The following is a 21,219-nucleotide window of genomic DNA, read 5'->3' on the forward strand; positions in this document are numbered from 1 at the left end:
ATGGACCTTGCCATTGGTGGGGAGGCTTGCGTGCCTCAGCGATACAGATGGCCGTACCGTAGGTGCAACCACAACGGAGGGGTATCTGTTGAGAGGCCAGACAAACATGTGGTTCCTGAAGAGGGGCAGCAGCCTTTTCAGTAGTTGCAGAGGCAACAGTCTGGATGATTGACTGATCTGGCCTTGTAACTTAACCAAAACGGCCTTGCTGTGCTGGTACTCGCGAACGGCTGAAAGCAAGGGGAAACTACAGCCGTAATTTTTCCCGAGGACATGCAGCTTTACTGTATGGTTAAATGATGATGGCGTCCTCTTGGGTAAAATATTCCGGAGGTAAAATAGTCCCCCATTCGGATCTCCAGGTGGGGACTACTCAGGAGGATGTCATTATCAGGAGAAAGAAAACTGGCGTTCTACGGATCGGAGCATGGAATGTCAGATCCCTTAATCGTGCAGGTAGGTTAGAAAATTTAAAAAGGGAAATGGATAGGTTAAAGTTAGATATAGTGGGAATTAGTGAAGTTCAGTGGCAGGAGGAACAAGACTTTTGGTCAGGTGATTACAGGGTTATAAATACAAAATCAAATAGGGGTAATGCAGGAGTAGGTTTAATAATGAATAAAAAAATAGGAGTGCGGGTTAGCTACTACAAACAGCATAGTGAACGCATTATTGTGGCCAAGATAGACACAAAGCCCATGCCTACTACAGTAGTACAAGTTTATATGCCAACTAGCTCTGCAGATGATGAAGAAATAGATGAAATGTATGACGAGATTAAAGAAATTATTCAGGTAGTGAAGGGAGACGAAAATTTAATAGTCATGGGTGACTGGAATTCGTCAGTAGGAAAAGGGAGAGAAGGAAACATAGTAGGTGAATATGGATTGGGGGGAAGAAATGAAAGAGGAAGCCGCCTTGTAGAATTTTGCACAGAGCATAACTTAATCATAGCTAACACTTGGTTCAAGAATCATAAAAGAAGGTTGTATACCTGGAAGAATCCTGGAGATACTAAAAGGTATCAGATAGATTATTTAATGGTAAGACAGAGATTTAGGAACCAGGTTTTAAATTGTAAGACATTTCCAGGGGCAGATGTGGATTCTGACCACAATCTATTGGTTATGAACTGCAGATTGAAACTGAAGAAACTGCAAAAAAGGTGGGAATTTAAGGAGATGGGACCTGGACAAACTGAAAGAACCAGAGGTTGTCGAGAGTTTCAGGGAGAGCGTAAGGGAACAATTGACAGGAATGGGGGAAGGAAATACAGTAGAAGAAGAATGGGTAGCTCTGAGGGATGAAGTAGTGAAGGCAGCAGAGGATCAAGTAGGTAAAAAGACGAGGGCTAATAGAAATCCTTGGGTAACAGAAGAAATATTGAATTTAATTGATGAAAGGAGAAAATATAAAACTGCAGTAAATGAAGCAGGCAAAAAGGAATACAAACGTCTCAAAAATGAGATCGACAGGAAGTGCAAAATGGCTAAGCAGGGATGGCTAGAGGACAAATGTAAGGATGTAAAGGCTTGTCTCACTAGGGGTAAGATAGATACTGCCTACAGGAAAATTAAAGAGACCTTTGGAGAGAAGAGAACCACTTGTATGAATATCAAGAGCTCAGATGGCAACCCAGTTCTAAGCAAAGAAGGGAAGGCAGAAAGGTGGAAGGAGTATATAGAGGGTTTATACAAGGGCGATGTACTTGAGGACAATATTGTGGAAATGGAAGAGGATGTAGATGAAGACGAAATGGGAGATAAGATACTGCGTGAAGAGTTTGACAGAGCACTGAAAGACCTGAGTCGAAACAAGGCCCCAGGAGTAGACAAGATTCCATTAGAACTACTGATGGCCTTGGGAGAGCCAGTCATGACAAAACTCTACCATCTGGTGAGCAAGATGTATGAAACAGGCGAAATACCCTCAGACTTCCAATCCCAAAGAAAGCAGGTGTTGACAGATGTGAAAATTACCGAACTATCAGTTTAATAAGTCACAGCTGCAAAATACTAATGCGAATTATTTACAGACGAATGGAAAAACTGGTAGAATCGGACCTCAGGGAAGATCAGTTTGGGTTCCGTAGAAATGCTGGAACACGTGAGGCAATACTAACCTTACGACTTATCTTAGAAGAAAGATTAAGAAAAGGCAAACCTACGTTTCTAGCATTTGTAGACTTAGAGAAAGCTTTTGACAATGTTAACTGGAATACTCTCTTTCAAATTCTGAAGGTGTCAGGGGTAAAATACAGGGAACGAAAGGCTAAATTTTACAATTTGTACAGAAACCAGATGGCAGTTATAAGAGTCGAGGGGCATGAAAGGGAAGCAGTGGTTGGGAAAGGAGTGAGACAGGGTTGTAGCCTCTCCCCGAAGTTATTCAATCTGTATATTGAGCAAGCAGTAAAGGAAACAACAGAAAAATTCAGAGTAGGTATTAATATTCATGGAGAAGAAGTAAAAACTTTGAGGTTCGCCGATGACATTGTAATTCTGTCAGAGACAGCAAAGGAGTTGAAAGAGCAGTTGAACGGAATGGACTGTGTCTTTAAAGGAGGATATAAGATGAACATCAACAAAATCAAAACGAGGATAATGGAATGCAGTCAAATTAAATCGGGTGATCCTGAGGGAATTAGATTATGAAATGAGACACTTAAAGTAGTAAAGGAGTTTTGCTATTTAGGGAGTAAAATAACTGATGATGGTCGAAGTAGAGAGGATATAAAATGTAGACTGGCAATGGCAAGGAAATCGTTTGTGAAGAAGAGAAATTTGTTAACATCAAGTATAGATTTAAGTGTCAGGAAGTCGTTTCTGAAAGTATTTGTATGGAGTGTAGCCATGTATGGAAGTGAAACATGGACGATAAGTATTTTGGACAAAAAGAGAATAGAATCTTTCGAAATGTGGTGCTACAGAAGAATGCTGAAGATTAGATGGGTAGATCACATAACTAATGAGGAAGTGTTGAATAGGATTGGGGAGAAGAGAAGTTTGTGGCACAGCTTGACTAGAAGAAGGGATCGGTTGGTAGGACATGTTCTGAGGCATCAAGGGATCACAAATTTAGCATTGGAGGGCAGCGTGGAGGGTAAAAATCGTAGAGGGAGACCAAGAGATGAATACACTAAGCAGATTCAGAAGGATGTAGGTTGCAGTAAGTACTGGGAGATGAAGAAGCTTGCACAGGATAGAGTAGCATGGAGAGCTGCATCAAACCAGTCTCAGGACTGAAGACCACAACAACAACAACAGCTTTCTGTTAAATTTTTGTAATTTTGGCTGGTAAGAACCGATACTCTAATGAAGGATGTTACTGTATCCTGCTACTGCAGAATAATACTTAATCAATAAAACATAAATGAGAGAAAAAAACAAAAATAATTTAAATTGCAAAGGAAATGCGCCATATACTACGACGACGACGACACACAGTGCTCATGCAAGCGTGTGCGAACAGCAATGTGTCAAAGGCTTTAGGAAAACTGTGCAATGGTTCATAACAAGAAATTACCTCCGATGAGCGTGAAGTCACAACTGTTGACATTAGATTCGTTTTAGCAGTTACGAGCGTGCTCATGCGCATGCGCAGTTGAGTCGCGTTTGAGTTGTAGATTCTCCCACTTCTGGCTACAGGAATGTGGCTATTGGCTGTTCAAGCAGTTGCAGCAAGTAACTAGATGTTACCGGGGAAAGGGGGAGCCAAATTCATAATCGCAAGGGAAAAAGAACTTGTTTCACAAAGCGCTTAGCATCCAGCGCACGTTGGTCTGACAAAGATTCATATAATTTTGAAAAGCATCCCTGTTGGTTTTTGAACATTTTTGAACACATTTTAAGTTGATTTCTGAATGAATCTTAAGTTGATTTCTGAATGAATCTTAAGTTGATTTCTGAATGAATCTTAAGTTGATTTTTGAATGCGTGCATAGTGTATGTGATGTCTCTGTCAGGAGAATCCTCGTCGCATCTAGAAATAAACTTTCCGCAGACAAAAGGGGACGGGGCTATACGAGCTGAGGGAGTAAAGCCGAACGGATGAATGCCAATCACTATCTGATTATGTTGTTGATTGGGTTTGCCAATGATCAGCGTTGTTATCATTACTAGCGAAATCCATAGATTCAGACTACCGGAATGGAAATAAACGCCTAACAGGAATAACAGGTGAGAAAGATTACGTATTGTCTACTCGGTGTATCCAAAAAAATGAAATTTGTACAGAAAATTTTTGGCCAGATCGCTACACTAGTATGGACCAGTTGTCAGCCTTTTAAGTTATATTCTGGAAGTAACGCGGAAAACGTCTTGTACGAAAATGTAACGACGCCTGGAGAATAATCGCGGGATAACTAAACCTGCTAGGGTTAGTGAAGTTAATTGATGAACAAAATTTGACAGTGGCAGGAATAGCTACAGAATTGGTGATGACAAGATTGATTGTTAGAATGAGGAAGGAGAAGAAACGGGGACATCACACAAATTATGGAAGAATAAGACAATTCCAAATTTATATAAAAATTGCGTAATACTACTTTTTGATCTCATGCTTGAGACACTGGTGCGTATGAATGAAATGTGAAACTATTCCCTAATATAAAGCGTTTTGCTTGTAGTAGGCCTAATAGGCATTTGACATTGGTACTTTCTGGTCTATTCTGTCGTGTTATAAAAATGACCATTTGTGCCAAAACAATCTCGTTTATTAGATGTGTGTTACAAAATTGCTACAATATTGGAAAGGCCTATTTTGTTTTATCTAGCAGACAGTGACAAAATAGACGTAATCAGATCGAGAAACCCCACCAGTCTTGGGTATTATTTGTATTAACAGCTTTTTCAGTATTAGGTAACGACATTTCGATTTTTCATGTAGCAAAACGTTTGATGAACTTTGATGAGGTAATAGATTCTTTCACAAAAAGGAAAGCACACCATGTAAAGCTGCAGCAGTATTAGAGAGAGAAAAATGCTAGAAGCTAAGAATGAAGAAATCTGTACTTTCATGGTCGCCTCTTGTCTTTATTGGTTTTATGTGCCCTATATTTAATTTTACGTCACACAAAACAGCAAGGTGTTAGTTAACAGGCAATAAAGAGTACAGATTTTCTGAAGAGTTCTTGTTCTCCCGATTACAAATAATCCCATTCGCTATTAATTGCGAGATTTTTTTGTGTGTGGGGGGGGGGGGGGGGGGGGGCTGTCAAACCGGCTGACTGGGAGAAGGAGAAGCACCACAGGACATTTCAATTTCCACTGTCCTGAATGTAGTTTGATGGTATCCATTACAAAATATACACGTTTCAATACCACAGAGCGAAATACAGTGACGTGCGATAGAAGAATGCTGTCTGAAGAGACGTGGCACTGCACTTTGGCATGCTTACGACCAAACAACATGTCTTACATTTCCTCGAACACATATGTTCTATGTTTCAAATTTTTCAGAAAGATGTGTGCGCTACAAGATGAACGTATTTTTGAAAATTCGATTTTTTTTTAGTATTGACCCGGTTAGCAAATATCGTAGATCCGGGACTGATGCGCAGAGCAGTTTGAGTTATTGTGGGTAGTTTCCACATAACCCATGTTTAAATTTAGTGATTTTGCTGTTTCTCCTTCGTTTACTCTCACATCAAATGAAAACAAAATGGATATCTGTGGCCGGGGGTTATCAAGTGAATTAAAATACATTCACATAATTACGGAAGGCTAAAATATGTTATTAGTTTCAGATTTTATTTTATTCTCAACTTTCGGACAGTGGAGTTATTTTTGTCTGTTTGCTAAAGAAATTTGACTTGTATTAACCTTTTCTGCAGAGGCAGTCAATGTATTTGAAACAAAATGTTTAATTCCACAGTTTCAACTGTTCGCTGCATTTAAAGTGCACGTTTTCATCTTCTAGCACGTATGGCATTATGCCGTAATAAAAAAGAACCAAACATGATGTAATACAGTACGGTGCTCCAGGAAAATTTTAAATCCCGAAAACCACACTGAAAAACTTAATATCAGGTCGAGGTCTACTCCATTGGGAATCTGGACATACGAATGTGCACTTTAAGTAGGCTATGCACTTTAAATGTGCACATTTCAGCATGGTTCACGAAATTCCGATGCTCTTGGAGTATCCTCTGATGGCTTTGTTTCTTTTATGACATAATGTATGAGCTTTCAATGTTTTACACGTATGTACATACAGGCTTGTAACATCATGGTAGCTCCGCAAGCGCGGTGTCGCCTGTTATCTGCGCTCTGTGGCAACTGCTGAAACGAACCTATTTCTAACAAGTCGCAGGAAAATATTGCGGATGGTGGTTTGAAAGGCATTACTTTCAAAGTAAATATCCTTTTACGTAAGTTGAACTATGTGCGAGAATGTTCCATGAATTTCTTAAATCACAGAGCGTTTGACTCTCATTTAAAAATCAACTCTTTGATGACGACCCATTTAGAAGAATTTTGTACCCTGAAGATCAGACATTTATGTCACTATTAAAAATTTTACTGGCACATTGTGTGATATATCTTAAAATGTAACACTCGCAAAAAAGATCAACATTATATGCAAAAGCTTAGCTTCTCTTGCAGCTTATTAACCTTACAGACGAAAATTATGTGTGAAAGCTTTGCTTTTCTTGTAGCAACACTATGTATATTTATTTAAAACTATTAACTTTCTCTGTTTGTGTGTTCGTGCTACGTAGTGTTGCTGTTGACTGACTATATCACGTGTCCTATGCTCTGAATACCCGCTGTCATCGGCTGGCGATATCATGTGACATGAGCCATAACTGGCTTACAGAAGCACATCGCAATCTCGATTTCAATGATTCGGAAAGTAACATTCGGTGTTTGGTGGAGTTCCAATGTATACTTTTGTAATACGAAAATACGCAGCGTACATGTTGTTGTACATCAAAGATATTTCCAAAACGTGTTTTTTTCCCTGAGTTTCGTTTTCTAAAGTTCCGGGAAATTCAACGCCCGTGTATAAAATCATAACCATTCAAAGAATTGATAAGTTTCGCATGGAAAATATAATGTCACTTAACACGGAAAACGTGTTTTTTCACCCAGGAGAAAGTGTATTTTTAACCGAGAAATCCGGGAATTTTTTTTCCTTGTCCACGTGTACACCCTGGGAAGAGACTGGATCTCTCAGACCCAGAACATGTTTCTTCTTGATTCAGCAATCAGCGGACTCTCTAGGAACTTGAAAGTTACTGTGAATGGCTTACTCATAAGTTGCATACTCTCACAGCTATTTTTTTTAAAACAAAATCTGACTGGATGTGAGCGCTCCTCCAGCCCATCCATTCCAGGGTTGAAACCATATTTCACACTCATCTTCAGTTGGTGTTTCCATGTCAGTTGTTACATCCTTTTAAATAATTAATAGTTAAACCTGTCATAAATGCTATAGCTCAGATGCCAGTTGCATCTTAGAACTTGCCCAGGTAGCCAAGCACATTAAAGCACCCACTTCTGGGACTTGGGAGAGGGGGGGGGGGGGGGGGCACAGGCCCCAAATGAAATTCGCCTCATGGATTAATGACAGCAGCCAGTGGGCTGGTCAGCCTGGTTGTGGTTTTTCATAATTCCTTGTTTCCATGTTCCACGTCAGTTACACAGTGAGCAAAAACTTTTCTCACACATAGGTGGAGACTGAAGTGGTACATGGATTCCTCCTTGGAGGGGAGGGAGGTGGGCTGGTGGGAGTGACAGTAGCTTTAAAATGCCTTGGGAGTGGAGTTCCCATCATAATAATAGGCCATATACAGGTATGGTTGGTTCTCTATGATAATTAATAAGTACCATACTAGTCCCGGCCCAGGTTGGGCTAGATATAGGGCACTGGAGTATTTGCATCTTAGAACATGTTAAATGGAAGAGAGGAAGAATTGGGAGCTTTATTATCCTTCAAAAGTGTTGCATTAAGAATACCTTAAGAAACTGTTTTCCCTCCTCATTAATTATTGTCTGCTACATACATGATCATTTTTAGTATTGTCCAAGCATTTCTGTGGCATTGGACAGAAAATCATCTATAATGTTGAATAAACATGAGTTACACAAGGGAGTACTGTGCAGCATGCAGTGAGAAGTAGAAAGGTTAATGTAATACACATCCAGAACTAGTTAACACAAAAGATGAAATTGTATGCAGGTGTAAGATTTTATTGCTTAGTTCCTTTCTAATCATAAATTTTATCATGTGTCTGCTAAGAGATGTCAGTCACATTTTCTCTGGTATTTTGACAGATATTCACATTGTGTAGTCAGCCAGCCCAAAGAAATATTGCTCATCAGTGTTTCATTGAACACTCAATGTCAAATGAAAAAATTGATTTGTTTCTTGTTAAAAAGAGAGGGGTGGGGGGGAGAAGAAGAAAAAGAAGAAGAAGAATTGTAATTGAAATTTTACTTTTTCCCATTCAATGGAGTGTCTCATTTTTGCCTAGTGTGAGATTCCTTTTTACTATATATATATTAACAGGGAGACAAAAATGGAATGTTTCCAGAATGAGATTTTCACTCTGCAACGGAGTGTGCGCTGATATGAAACTTCCTGGCAGATTAAAACTGTGTGCCCGACCGAGACTCGAACTCGGGACCTTTGCCTTTCGCGGGCAAGTGCTCTACCATCTGAGCTACCGACTGGGCGTGAGTCGTGCTTCTGTAAAGTTTGGAAGGTAGGAGACGAGATACTGGCAGAAGTAAAGCTGTGAGGACCGGGCATGAGTCGTGCTTCGGTAGCTCAGATGGTAGAGCACTTGCCCACCAAAGGCAAAGGTCCCGAGTTCGAGTCTCGGTCGGGCACACAGTTTTAATCTGCCAGGAAGTTTCAAAAATGGAATGGATGACAAATTTTTCAGTAGTGACTTTTTAGTCCCGTTGTATGGTGGTAGCAAACAGTGTGGCTTGGATCATTGCATGAGACTGGGCAAGTCAGACACAAAAGGTGTGTGAACAAATATTAACTGATCTTTCAGCACCTTTTGTTGTTATCAGATACATTAGAGACTGATCATAAAACAGTCTTGTAATATGCTACTTTCAATATCTTTCAACAAAAACAATTATTGATAAATTTATTTAATTGGATAGATAAAAAAATCTGCTCACAAATTGGCGGCTGAACACACACATAAAAGGCTGCTGTGATAGGCAAGCTTTCAGAGCCAGTGGCTCCTTCTTCAGGCAGAAGGGTTGAAGAGGAAGGAAGCAGGGTGAAGGAAGAGGACTGGAGTGGTCTAGGAAAAGGTGTAGATACAGTCTTTCCTTCTCATCCTGCAGGGTGGGTCTCCCCTGACTCTGTGTTCTGGGTGACTTTCCCAAAATCTGTTCTTTTTCCTAGACCTCTCCAGTCCTTTTCCTTCACCCTGCTTCCTTCTCCTTCAACCCTTCTGCCTGAAGAAAGAGCCACTGGCTCTGAAAGCTTGCCTATCACAACAGTCTTTTACGTGTGTGTTCTGTCGCTGCTTGGTGAGTAGATTTTTCATCTATCCGTTTCAATATATTTCTTATTACAGCCTGGTGGAGTTTCAGTTTCATTATGCTCATTTGTCCCACCTCATGTGCTGGCTTGTACACTGTGGACTGTCTGTTACTGCCATGCAGCAACACTATACTGTTGCCGCTATATTACTCTTCGTTCTTCATGTTTTCATATACCTATTAATATACAGGGTGATTCAAAAAGAACTCCACAACTTTAGGAATTTAAAACTCTGCAACGACAAAAGGCAGAGCTAAGCACTATCTGTCGGCGAATTAAGGGAGCTATAAAGTTTCATTTAGTTGTACATTTGTTCGCTTGAGGCGCTGTTGACTAGGCGTCAGCATCAGTTGATGCTAAGATGGCAACCGCTCAACAGAAAGCTTTTTGTGTTATTGAGTACGGCAGAAGTGAATCGACGACAGTTGTTCAGCGTGCATTTCGAACGAAGTATGGATTTAAACCTCCTGATAGGTGGTGTATTAAACGTTGGTATAAACAGTTTACAGAGAATGGGTGTTTGTGCCATTTCAGCCAATAAAGTTTTTGGTCCCTTTTTCTTCGAAGGTGCTATTGTAACTGGACTACAGTAACTGGAGATGTTAGAGAATTGGCTGTTCCCTCAGCTCGAACAAGAAGCACAACAATTCATATTTCAGCAGGATGGAGCGCCACCACATTGGCACTTATCTGTCCATAACTACCTGAACGTCAACTACCCGAGGCGATGTATCAGCCGCCAGGCAGCCCGTGACAGAGCACTTCATCACTGGCCTCCAAGAAGCCCTGACCTTGCCCCCTGCGACATGGTGTTTCGGCCACCTCTCCCAGCCACCATTGATTTGAAACGAGAAATAAGAGCAGCTATCCAAACTGTTACGCCTGATATGCTACAGAGAGTGTGGAACGAGTTGGAGTATCGGGTTGATATTGCACGTGTGTCTGGAGGGGGCCATATTGAACATCTTTGAACTTGTTTTTGAGTGAAAAAAAACCTTTTTAAATACTCTTTGTAATGATGTATAACAGAAGGTTATATTATGTTTCTTTCATTAAATACACATTTTTAAAGTTGTGGTATTCTTTTTGAATCACCCTGTATATTGTTAAACTGAAAGTCTCACTAGGCATATTTAGAATTGGTGTACTAATGTGCACATAAAATTTGAATGCTGTGTTGTTCTCCATGATTTTTATCATGCATCACTGAGAGGACTGTGGCCCAGAAAACCTCCACTGTTATACACAGACCTGAACAGCAATTCGCTGTGGTGGACAGTTTGGAACACCAATAATGTGACAATTCACTGATCCCCTTCTGACCTTATAGAAAGACCTACTGGGTCCAAACTTCCCTGCTGGTGACAATAAAAAGCTCTTGAAAGGATTGGGACATATATGGATTATGCCATTATGCCAGGACCTTCTGTACTAGTTGTGCAAATCCTCAGTGTGACCATGGTGCTCTGTGCCATGTAGTGGATCTACTGTGAGTGACTGCAATATTAGTGTGTACCCAGGACCAAAAACGGTTCTATATGAACTGATGAAAGATGCTGCAATTTCCTGGCTGGATGGCAAAGACATTAATTTTTAAGGATTATGAGTTTACTGTCCATCTTCCTTAAAACTGTCAACTCTTTTAATGTAAATTTATTGTTTCATTTAATTGCCCTTTTTATTACTTACATTATTGTTAATTTAATGTTATTTTTATTGCTAATCTTGAAGTCTACAATTACATGGCTACCCTGGAATTCACGCATAAGAGCCTGGCAGAGGGTTCTTTGAATCAACTTCAGACTATTTCTCTGCCATTCGACTCTCTTAACAGCACATACGAAAAATGAACACTTAAATTTTTCCTTATGAGCTATGATGTCTCTTGTTTCATTGTGATCATCATTTCTCCATATGTAGGTTGGCATCAATAAAATATTTTCGCATTCAGAGAAGAAAGTTGGTCATTGAAATTTCATGACAAGATCTTGCCACAACAAAAAACATGCCTTATTTTAATAATTGCCACCCCAACTTGTGTATCATATCCATGAAACACACTGCTTATTTCGTGATAATACAAAATGAGCTGCCATTCTTTCGATTTTTTCGATATCCTCTGTCAATCCTACCTGCTACAGATCCAATACTGCACAACAATACTCTGGAAGAGGGCACCTAATCATAGCACAGGAAATCTATTTAGTAGACCTGTTGCATCTCCTGAGTGTTCTGCAAATAAAACAACAGTCTTTGGTTTGCCTTCCTCACAAAATAGTCAATGTGATTGTTCCAATCTGAGTTAATCGTAATTGTAATTCCTAGATATTTAATTGAATTGACAGCATGTGGATTTGTGTGATGGGTCATTCACTTTATTGTTCCTTTCTACTGGTTCATACAGATTAGTTTTACTGGCCACTTTAAATTCCATTACGTTGCACATTGTTCTGCCCATTTTATTGCCTATTTTATATTTATTTTATAGCTTATACACACAAAACTTGAGATGATACTTTTCTCAGCTCCTCAGCTGGAGTAATGTAAAAGTTTAATGTACTGTGTACCATATATTACCATGTACCATATTTATGCCAAACAATAAATAAAACAGGTAAAACAATGGTACAGTGTCCATCCTTGGCACTCTAATGTACAGAAGGTGTCACAAAATCAGTTATGTTTAAAATTGTTGTATCTCACACATTTATTTTTATATAAGAAGTGGTGCCTGGTATTTACTTTATATGCAGTTGAAATCAGATGTTTGGTAAATTCACAGTTTTTAAATGTAGATCTTGACATTTTATGTCAAATTTAAATGTGTTGTTCACTCATTATCTTTCACTGATTGTTTCAAAACTCCTGTATCATGGAAATTGTGTTATTTTGAATTCTGAGTGCTACAAAAATGTATTTTGTACGACAATAGACCCTTTCATCAGTTGTAAACTACATATGTGCTTTCTGTAAATTTTGGCAGTAGTATCCTTATTGGACAGTCATCCCTTATATATTCAATGTATATCTACATGGTAACAAGGGAATCAATGTGAGAATGCCAAGTAATTTAAGTGGGTCACTGGAAAATCCATTTGCTGTTAAGCAGGGTCTATTGTTATTCTGCATATCAAATTACATAAGGCATTAGCAGGGGCATTAGCAGAAGACTACCTGTATAATGTTCAGAAATGATTTTTTTATATGAGATTTAACACAGCTTGTTGTCTCTGATAATTATACTATCCTGGTGAATGGTGTCAAATGTTTATGAAGAGTACTATACACTGCAGTACTGCTTAGTTTTAAATATATATCTTCTGATTTTTGGTGTCCAAACTTTAAATAAATACACATTTTAATTTAACCTTTAATCAATACCTTTATTTTAGGTATATTGTCTGAATTGATCATTTGAAGCAGGCTAATTGACACCCTTTTTTTTCCAGACTGATTCTGGAGCGAGAATTCACCTGTAAATGGAAAAGCCTTAGTTTTGTCTTGGCTTATGTCTACAATGCTTGCATCTTACTTAAATTATGTGATTTTCACTTCTGTATAGTATAAAGTGAATTTGTAAGTATGTGCCATTTGTGTGTGTGTGTGTGTGTGTGTGTGTGTGTGTGTGTGTGTGTGTGTGTGTGTGTGTCTGAGAGAGAGAAGGCAGTTGTCAAGCTACAGTAAATTGCTGCCATTTCACTATGTCTTATGTACATTTATCAGGGGCTCATATTAAGTAATCATTTCCACCATTTCTGTTATAAATTATCTCTTTATGAATATTTAATTGGTTTAGGTTGCTTTGAAGAGTACTGGGTTTATTGTATTAACAGAATTAGATCACCTGCTTAGAAATTGGACTTAAAATTTATCTTTGTTTATATGACACACATCTTTCTTGTTTAAATTAAATTTTTGTTTTGAGGAAAGAATTTGGAACAGCAACGAGAGACATGAAAGATACATGAAATATGCCACTTGCAGACTTGATTCTTGCAGCACAATTTTTCCTTCTTTGATACAGGCTAGTACAGGCAAGAAACTTTACCACTGGTAGAGTTATTAGGCAGTTCTTCCATACTACCTATACTGACATGTTGCAGTTTATTGTCCACAGTGGCTACTTCATAATATTTTTGTTTGATATGCTTGCTGAAAAAGTTAACATTTATTGAGAATGGTAGAACTTTATAGCTTTGAGCACTGGAGATAATGACAGGCTTGTACTTCCTTCAAACATTATTTGTAGGTTGTAAAAACTTCTGAGTACTTTGATAATGAAGTAAATGAAAAAGGTTATGATTGTCTGTGAAAGTAATATATGTTTCTCAAATTGTAAGTTAAAGACATTGTTAAGTGAAGTGACAGTACTGCAAAGTTTTGCAATCACTGAAAAGAGTTCATCATTGTTAATCACATACTAAAACAATTATTAGTAGTCCACTCAAGGTCAGACATATCATTAGGTTGCAAATTGAAGACCAGAAGGAGGAAAGGGGATGGGAGAGCCAGTGATACTTCATTGCATTTACTAAGATACTTGTAGATCAGCAGTTTCTTAACTATTTTTGTAGGCAAGAATTTATCCAATGGGGGGAGGGCAGCTGACACCCCCCCCCCCCCCCACCCAAAAAAAAAAAAGTCCTCACAAACCTAACTCTCATTCTGCCATCTCAGATAGACAGATGCAGCAATTCCCTACCACTTTGAAGAAAACTAAAACAGGTAGTGGATACTGACCAGTAGCAGATATACCCTTTGTCACTTGTCATTAAATCTGTAATCTGTTTCATAGTTCATCATGAAAATAACATGAATTAACAGCCCCTCCCCATCCACCTCCCTCCATCAACTCAGATCCTGGGTACACTCTTGTTTGTAGATACACAAAATGAATGGAGATATCATACAAAAAACCATATTACAAAGAAATTTCATTCCCTTAGCTGATTGCCTATCAACAACTGTGTTCTATACATCCACCTTGCCTTAATTTTCTCTGTTGTTGGCTCTGACAAGGGGAACATACCTACTCATTATCACTGATTTCGTCCAGTTGTGTGGTATACGCAGAGCATGGCCACAAATGAAAGTGGCAGAAATGTGAGTTCCAGCTGGCCAAGTTTTGGAAAAAATACCATTTGTGATGTGGGTGAGGAAAGGCATGAGCCATTTATGTTAGCCTAATTTCCAGGCAATGATCGGCACAGTGGAAAGAGTACAGAATGTTTATCGGAGGGTCGTGGGGATGAGTTCCAGTGCAGGAACTTTGTTATTTACAACATTTTCATTATATACACAACAAATAAACCAAATAATGCTCAGTATACTGTATTTATTAATAAATTTTCCATAAAAGGCTTGAGGAGACAAGGCAAAGGAAAATTGGAGATTGCAAGCAAATTTCCTAGACAGGATTCCCCTGCATTCCACTAGTGCATCTCTGCAATGTTTGTCTTTTGTGTCAGGTAAGGAATTTGACCAGAAACCCTCAAACCTGCTCTTATCTCATTGAGAGAGAGAAAAATAAATTGCTTTCTGAGAAAACTGCATAAAAATTTATTCTGCTGTAAATCATGAACTATCCTCACCAATATTTGGCTAAATGATGCACAACACATGGATTGGTGTGAATCTGTACAATGAGAGAGAACTTTTTATGAATGTAAAAAAATTGTTTTTCTGTAGAAACTTTAAAACAACTATGTAGCATTTATAATATGTGCAGGGTGCTGAGAAAATAACTGCTTCCCCTGTTTTTATGATGAGTATCACCCCAACACAAGTAAATTATCAACTGTAAGATAATAAAAGTGTCTAATTTTATATGTCTAATTTTATATGTCTAACAATCCCTCCCTGGAAATTGATTTGCAATCCCAAATTTTCCTTTAATTTTCGTGTATTTTGTGAAAAATATTAATAAGTACAATATATTGGGAATTATTTTTGTTTATGTTCTATGCACATAACATAAAATTTTGGAAATAAAAATAAATGAAAAATTCCTGAAGAGAGACTCAGCCCTGCAACTCTTAGATTCCCGTTCTGTACTCTTTGTGCTGGCTGAGAACTACGCTAATGTAAATGGCTCATGCATTGCCCGAACCATGACAAAAATACTTTTTTTTTGCTAAACACATGCCCATGTAGAGTTACCACTTCTGTCACTTTCATTTGAGCCCAAGCCCTCCATATGCCCTAAACCTGGATGAAATCAGTGATAATGAGTAGGCACAGTCTCCTGCCTGAACTCATTAACTTCATGCAATGTTTATTACTTTCTTTGGTTAAAAATTGATTTTTGATCTAAATAAATGTGTATCACTATTTTTAGTCAGTTGGGGTATAATACTCATACAATAAGTTGTTAGGAGCATACTTTTTATCTGTCACAACCTTTAAAAACAAATTTCTGAATCCAAGGGTGTGGTGTATTATTTTATTACATTCAGCCTATCCTAAGTCACATTATTAGTAGTTATTTTGACAATTTTTATTCATTTTTTTGTAGTTCATCCTTTGTAAGATATCTTAGAATCTCATTCAGTTGATAAAATGATCTGATAATGATGTAGCTTGTTTTAAGGCAACTGATATTTGAAAGCTGTGATGGACTTCAGTTTCACTTTTAAATTGAATTTGCTGTTTTCTGTATAAAAAAAGCAGACTCAAGATTCATATTTTGTTTTGCTCATCTTTGATTGTTACAAATTTGTGTCCTGATTTCAGTAGTGAAAATGGCATCTAGTGGTGTGCTGTTATATGATTCCAAGTTTGTTAAGTTCATGTGTGATAGATTTCTCTTGTCAGAAATAGATTTAATATTTTTTGAAGTATCACAAGTGCTTGAATAATCTAATCTAAACCAAACTATCATGTAATTATTAGTATTTCCCATCCTCAATACCATAGTCTGTTCATGAGACCAAAAAGTTTTTGTGTTGCTCGTTGTTAAGATTTCTTGTATAGCTTCCTACTACTTCTGTATATTACACTTCCTTCATTCCAACAACTTATTATTTTATCTATGGTATAGTATTTTCATTTATTCTCTTTTTGATATACATCACATGGTATGTTTGTTATTTTTGTTTCTTTTGCTTGTACACTCTTAGTACATCTTAAGTTTGCCTAAGGAACACAATAATAACTGTTGTCTGTTGACTCTTATTTTCTCAGTATCTTTTTTCTCCTACAACAGGAACTCTTTTTAAATTGTTTTTTGTGTTTGTCTCTCATGACTAGTCTCTTGGCTGCAAGTAAGGTTCCTGATGATTTACTTGTTAAGTCATGCATATGAGTTTGAATAGTGCATTTTTTACTTTCTTTGCGGTCATATATTGTGGCATATTTGGAGTAGTGTGATCTTTAAGAGAAGCAAATTTAAATCTGCATGTGATGATAGGACATACAGATCTCTTCCATTAGGTTATTAATTAGGTTTATTGTTAAGAAAATACTCGGTTGTAGATGAATTAATTGTCTGTGATTCTAGGATAATTGATTTATTAAAATGGTAAAGAAATAATGAAAATATTCCAGGCTGCTTGTTTGGTTGTGCACAGAGGGGCTGGGGCAAGGAGACAAAACGCAAAGCACATCAACCACATGCCAAAAGAGAAACACAGAATCTGAAGCCAGTAATACTTCTTCATCTTCATCATCTTCTTCTTCTTCTTCTTCTTCTTCTTCTTCTCCCCAGTGAAATACGTTTGGAACCTTTTCAGAATACCATTACAGTAACCAGATCTCTGTGTTTTACACTCTTTCATAATTTTTGTTGCTTCAATTAAAGATTTGCTAGATGTTATATTCTCTATTAGTGTTTATTTCACCTAAAAATTAAATTTAAGCTCATCACAGATCTTGACATACATGATGCATTAATATTCATTTTTTACTGATTTCTCTCTCACTTCTTTGCCTATTACTTCTATATATGCATGAATGGTTGAGCTATCTCTATGAGAAACAATTAGTCCCAACTCTTCCTGCATTGAGTGAGCGGCGCAGTGGTTAGCACACTGGACTCACATTTGGGAGGACAACGGTTCAAACCAGTGTCTGGCCATCCTGCTTTAGGCTTTCTGTTGTTTCCCCAAATCACTTCAGGCAAATACCGGGATGGTCCCTTTGAAAGGGCGTGACCCATCCTTCCCTAATCCAATTGGACTGATGACCTCACTGTTTGGCCCCTTCCCCCAAATCAACTGGTCATCTCTTCCTGCTGCTGTTTTTCCATGCTGATTTACACTAACACCTATTTTCTTAAATAAGACAGAAACTATTTCATTGTATCTGATGTTGATTGCATTCATTCTGTATCATTAAAATTATTTCACTGAAATAACATTAATCAGTCACATTTGGAAACAATGTTCTGTTGGAAACATTTAGTTCAACCACCAAAGTGCGTTACTGTTTTATATTGGATGGTGATCCAAAAGCAACTTTAAAAGGGTGCAAGTTGAGATTATTGTAATTGTTATTTATAATTTTTATTGTTGTTACTTTTATTTGTATTTTCAACCTTTAAGAAGTTTGATTAGAATATTTTCCGTATTGTGTGTCTTACTGAAATTATTAAGACACATGTTGTGAAGTGGTTATCTAACAGTATTCAATTTTATTGGAGTTCATACAACTTGTACTGCAATCTGAAAGACACAAAATTCTTTGATAGATCTGATTACTTTAATTTTCTCAGAAGCATTAAGCAAAAGGTAGAAGCCTACTACTCAATGGCCTACTTGATGTCAGCTTGCTGTCAGTTTTTAATGAGTTTATGTGTAATTGTTTTCTAAGCATGTAATAGAAATGATAACTACACAACTCTTCAGCTTCATTTGTATATTGCTCTTACACTGGTACACTGTTTATTATGATTCTTACTTTGTGAGGGGAAGGTATAATGGCAACGAAGCATTTTTCTTGTTGCCAAAGAATCATAATATGTAGGAGTAACACTTCTTCACAAGTTGGATAATGTGTTAGTCTTTGTTTAACTTCCAGAATGTTGATCTATTTTCTTTTATGTGATACAGTGAAAAAAGATGAAAAGTTATCTTATATCAATGTACAAAAGAAACTGTATTACAATACTTTGTTAATCATGGTTATGGTTTATGTAGTGCTGTTAAAGTGCTAGTAATTGCAGCTGTTTATTCATAATGATTCATTGTTGCTCATTTGTTTTGTTATGAATTTCATAAATTATTTGGAACGTTAATTTCTTGCTAAAAGGATTTGTGAAATGATGTGGTTCATTCATTATTATGTGTAGTTATTTTAGATCAGAATACCACATATGATTCTTTTGAAGGTACTGTGATAGTGAAGCAAAAAAGTATAGTACAGAAATTGGTGACTAGGTATCAGAATAGATAATTAAGAGGCCTTCACTAATATATATGTATATAAATAGATTTAAACTGATCTTATGTGAATTTGAAATATTTTGTAAACATTTGATTTTTATAACAGTTATTTCATGTTGTGAGTTAAGACAGCGGTTGCTTGTGAGTGTTTTTGCTTTGCAAGGATCAAAAGAGAAGAAATTGAAAGCTGAGCTTTGTGCTTAATGTAAATGAATCTTATATGCTAGTCACTTCTGAGCTAGTCGCATCTCCTTTTTTATTGCTGCTTTTTATAAAAAGAACTTATAATGCATAGTGCTTACAGTTTCTTTATTCAGTATAAACAAACAATTGTAAATCTGTTTGTTGTTTCACTTTATTCAATACTGTAAAAAGTTAGAATAGCAGTTCATGGTGTACCAAAGATCTTAGCTGTTGTAGAGTACCTAATGTACTGTTTTATGAAATGTGACTGACAAATAATCTGTATTATACTGTACCAATTATCAGTTGCAGTCAGTCTGATATGAAAAGTACTCTGTTGTGATATTTTAAGCCATCCATTGTTTTGTATTGTTGATGGGTTGACAGTAACATAATATGTCCTAAATAGTTCTTTTTGAATACTTGTTGATATTAATTTACTTGCATTGAAATATTTCAGATTTGCAAGTGGATTATACAAGATAGTTTTATTACAGAAAAATATACTTAAATTATGTTACTATTATTACAGACAATGTGAACTCTGTGCTAATGCCCCTATAAACAGGGAAGTAATATTGTATAATGGTTGTTTTTATTGCAGTTCCCTTAAACAAAATATCAGTCTTCTTCTTTCTTATTTTATTTATTTATTTATTTATTTTTGTAGGAATTAAGTGAATTCCAGCTCCATTCATTGTCATCCTTGCCCAAACAGATTACACTGGTTCAGTATTTGTAGTTCAGACACAAGAGAACAAGTGTGAGGTATAAAATATCTCACTGATACATTTACCATACAGCAGAGATGCTGAGTCACAGATAGGCACAACAAAAAGACTGTCACACTATAAGCTTTTGGACAGCAAGGCCTTTGTCGAAAATAAATGACAGACAGACACACCCACCCACACATGACTATAACCTCTGGCAGCTGAAGGGTGTGTGTTCAGTTTGTGTGTGTGTGTGTGTGTGTGTGTGTGTTCACAGATAGGCACAACAAAAAGACTGTCACACTATAAGCTTTTGGACAGCAAGGCCTTTGTCGAAAATAAATGACTGACAGACAGACAGACACACCCACACATGACTACAACCTCTGGCAGCTGAAGGGTGTGAGTTCAGTTTGTGTGTGTGTGTGTGTGTGTGTGTGTGTGTTCACAGATAGGCACAACAAAAAGACTGTCACACTATAAGCTTTTGGACAGCAAGGCCTTTGTCGAAAATAAATGACAGACAGACAGACACACCCACCCACACATGACTACAACCTCTGGCAGCTGAAGGGTGTGAGTTCAGTTTGTGTGTGTGTGTGTGTGTGTGTGTGTGTGTGTGTGAGAGAGAGAGAGAGAGAGAGATTGTGCGTGCACGTGTGTCTGTCGTCTATTTTCGAAAGTGGCCTTGTTGCCCGAAAGCTTATATTGTGACAGTCCTTTTGTTGTGCCTATCTGCAACTCAGCATCTCCGCTATATGGTGAGTAGCAACTTTCCTTTTCATAATATTGTTACATTCCATCCTGGATTTTCCATTGTTTGATTCATTGATCTATTTGTTTACTAAGCCAAAATAACTGACTGATTTTGATGTAAATGCATTAGAGTGGTGCCAGAATGTTCTTTCTGTAAATTGCACAAAAATCCTTCAAAGTTTTGTACAGAAATTTGCATATTTTATGTTAATAACTGACTCAAGTATAAGTCTTTTTACAAAAGTTTTAATCATCAACGTTGATCAACCTCTTTACAGTGATAATTGTAGATTATGCTGATGCTGTTGTGGTAAACTAACTCCTCTGCACACACTTCATAATTACTCAGTTGCAAGGAACACTTATCTTCTGGAATGTAAGTTTCTTTCTGAATATACTAATTGCCAGTCCATTAAAATTTTCATATTTCAAACTACTTCCTTTTTTGTTTGTTCTGAAAACTTAGTGTCAGCCCTCTGTTTTTCCAGTTTATTAGTGGTGTTCACTATTGGTTTACTGATTAGAAAGTCCAATTTTTACTCTATGCTGAAAAATACAGTAAATTCAGGTTAATTGCAAATGTCTTTGCATATGAAAACATAATGACTCAGTACAATGTGACACATTCTGCAGTTCATAATATATTTGCTATTCTACTGAACTTATCAGTG

At 37.3% G+C, this 21,219-nt stretch overlaps 1 protein-coding gene across 2 annotated transcripts in view; it reads left to right on the forward strand.

Moving 5' to 3' along the window:
- Positions 1-21,219, forward strand: part of LOC124716854 (CUE domain-containing protein 1) — a 216,809-nt gene that overhangs the window by 156,389 nt on the left and 39,201 nt on the right. Inside the window, exon 8 of one of the 2 annotated variants that reach the window (XM_047243410.1) lies at positions 12,966-20,958. The exons of the other annotated variant lie outside the window; for it this stretch is intronic. The gene's annotated coding sequence lies outside the window, so the exon portion shown is untranslated. Of the gene's footprint in view, positions 1-12,965; positions 20,959-21,219 lie in introns of those variants that run through there. 2 annotated transcript variants of the gene reach the window in all.

This window comes from Schistocerca piceifrons, chromosome 1, assembly GCF_021461385.2.
Source record: "Schistocerca piceifrons isolate TAMUIC-IGC-003096 chromosome 1, iqSchPice1.1, whole genome shotgun sequence".
Classification (NCBI taxonomy): domain Eukaryota; kingdom Metazoa; phylum Arthropoda; class Insecta; order Orthoptera; family Acrididae; genus Schistocerca; species Schistocerca piceifrons.